Below are 2,555 nucleotides of genomic sequence, written 5' to 3'. Positions count from 1 at the left end.
TATTAAAGTTGATTTGACACTATGATTTACTTGGTCGTTTTTGTCTTTCCCTAAACTCATTATCAAATCTCTCTGAGAATGGCTTTAAGATCCTTCTGACATTATTCTTTGGAGTTACCTTTTGGAATAATTTATCTTTTCTTATGGACATGGGACCTGTTATCACTCAAAACTTTTCCTTAGAAGTTTTGGAAGAAGGGAAGGCTTCGAGGTAACCACAAACCAACTTTTAAGCATAGGCTCTAGCCAACCTATGGCTCAAAGAGGGCTCTCTCTATATAATTTAGCTATGTTTGCTTAGATATTAGGCTAGTTCTAGAGTTCAGGGGGGTTTTTGATTTGTATGAAGATCTGGTGGTGGAATCCTTAAAGCAGGCTAATAGGTTGATGCCTTTAGGCCATTGGGCAATGGAGTCAAATAAGGGGCAGAAAAGCTAGAGTTAAATCACTAAAGGGAATGTTCAAGGGGCAAGATAGCAGAGTGAAGTACAAATCCTTGGACTAAATGGTGAGATGAGTCTTAACGGAGGTGAGAGGGCAATCAAGAATCATCAAACCAAGGCTAAGATGGTGAACAACAGTGAATCATGAGTACAGGGAACTTAGGAATCCTTTACTATAGATGAGAGGAGAAACTACAGAAGCTAAGGAGTAGTTAAGAATTCCCTAGCTAAGATATTTTAAGAGAAAACATTAAGAATGTATAACAGTAAGATAGAGTGCAATCAAGAAAATTCTGAAATAATATTCAAGTTAAACATTTAGAATTCTGAAACATTTAAGATTATGAAACAAATTTAAGGGAGACAAAACAACACAAGAAAATTACTCATTTGTACTCTGCTTTACACATGAATCCCTTGAAATATTTGATCTTTATTCATCAATCCAGCATGCTGGCCCAATCAGTGGTACAAAAGCTTTTACAGTCTTTGAACAAAATTCTATTGAAAGTATAAGAATCCACACACCATACTTCGAAATACGAAGTATATATACAAAAATATTTACAAAATATCTCGAAACAAATTGAGACTTAATCTAAGGAATAAAAATAGCTTCTTGCATGAAGATAGAGACAGATGTTGAACTGCTTCATGCTGTCCCTTTTATTGTGGTTTTGTTGGCTGTTTCAGTTGAGTTGAAGCCCTTTAAGCTGGCTGATATTTGTAGTATTTCTACGCTGGAATCTTCTTTACTTTCATCTTTCAACTAATACTCTTTGACCCTGCTACTCTTTGACCCTGCTGATTTGCTTTTACCTGTTTTAACTAGTTGCCTTCATTTACTGTGCAGTAACTTTCTGATGTAAATTTATTACAGTAAATCTGTCATGTTTTCCCACCATTCCGCATTAGGTAGTTTTACATTCATTATCCTTCTATAGATTTCATCTGCCTCTATGTACTTTGTAAAATTTGGCTTAGTGAGGAACAAGTGTTTCGCCTCATGCTCTAGGAAAAACAAGTTCTCCAATGTGTCATATAACACTTTGCCAGTTGGTAGGGCTTTAATGGCTGAAGAAATTGCTTGTTCCTTAGCCAATTTTCTTAGTCTATCTCCATAGTCCGGTTGGGGCATGAGTTTGTCATCGATGACCATAGGACTGGGAAGACCCTTCTCCCTAAAAATCTGAAACTTAGCCATGAACCTATCAATGGCTACCTGCATGTTATGGCACTTCTCTTCTAAGTTAAGCATAAGGTTTCTTTTGGAAAGAACCTTCCTTATCTCCAAAATGACCTCAGTCCTATCTTATATGTTAAGCTCACGGAGCTCATATCTGTTCTTGTTGTTTAGGAAGTGGATGAGTCGATTGGCATCCTCTGGTTTATCCCCCAGTTCTTCCTTTACTTTTTGGATAGCTTCAGTAGCTATCTTCACTAATTCTGTCTGCTCAAATATAACTTGAACTGATGGCCAAATATCATTGACAGAGTCAATTATATTGGCCCAGAGCATTTCTTTGGTTTGTCCCAGTGGTTTATTTAGTGTTAAATCCTTCTCCAGGATTTTTATTCTCTCACCCATTCTCAGTGCCTTTTCTGTTTCTTCTTTTTGCTGGAGTTGGGAAAGTTTACAATTAGTTTCTAGACTTGCTACCTTTTCCTTTAGTCTCTTCATCTTTGTAGCCTGGATAGACATCTCTTCCGTGGCTTTGACTAATTTTGCTGCTTTCTCTCCCTGTGTACCTGTTTTTGTTGTAGATTCTATTGTTACTGGCAATGTTGTGCCAGGTGGAGCTGTGGGTGCCAAAGATGCTACCAGTGTGGAAGGAATTGTTGTAGATACTATGGGGATGGTAGTTCTAGAAGTTGTGGCTAAGTCACTTTGCTTCGACTGAATTAAAGTGCCCAACTCTTTCTCTGTCTCCTTGAGTTGATCGTTCAGCTTCAGGACCAAGTCCATGAGCTCTTCATGGTTGTTGTGCTTCTAGGACTTCCTTTGTCTATGGGAGATGCAGCTGGGGTATCTTTAGCTGCTTCTTGAGTGCAGCAATGTCATCATTTTTCTTTTTAATCAGCTACTATGTAGCTTTTACATCTTTGGGATTG

This window comes from Pinus tabuliformis, chromosome 2_2 (assembly GCF_031772625.1).
Source record: "Pinus tabuliformis cultivar Carrire ecotype Pingquan chromosome 2_2, CPIR1, whole genome shotgun sequence".
Classification (NCBI taxonomy): domain Eukaryota; kingdom Viridiplantae; phylum Streptophyta; class Pinopsida; order Pinales; family Pinaceae; genus Pinus; species Pinus tabuliformis.
This window is presented reverse-complemented; position numbering follows the sequence as displayed.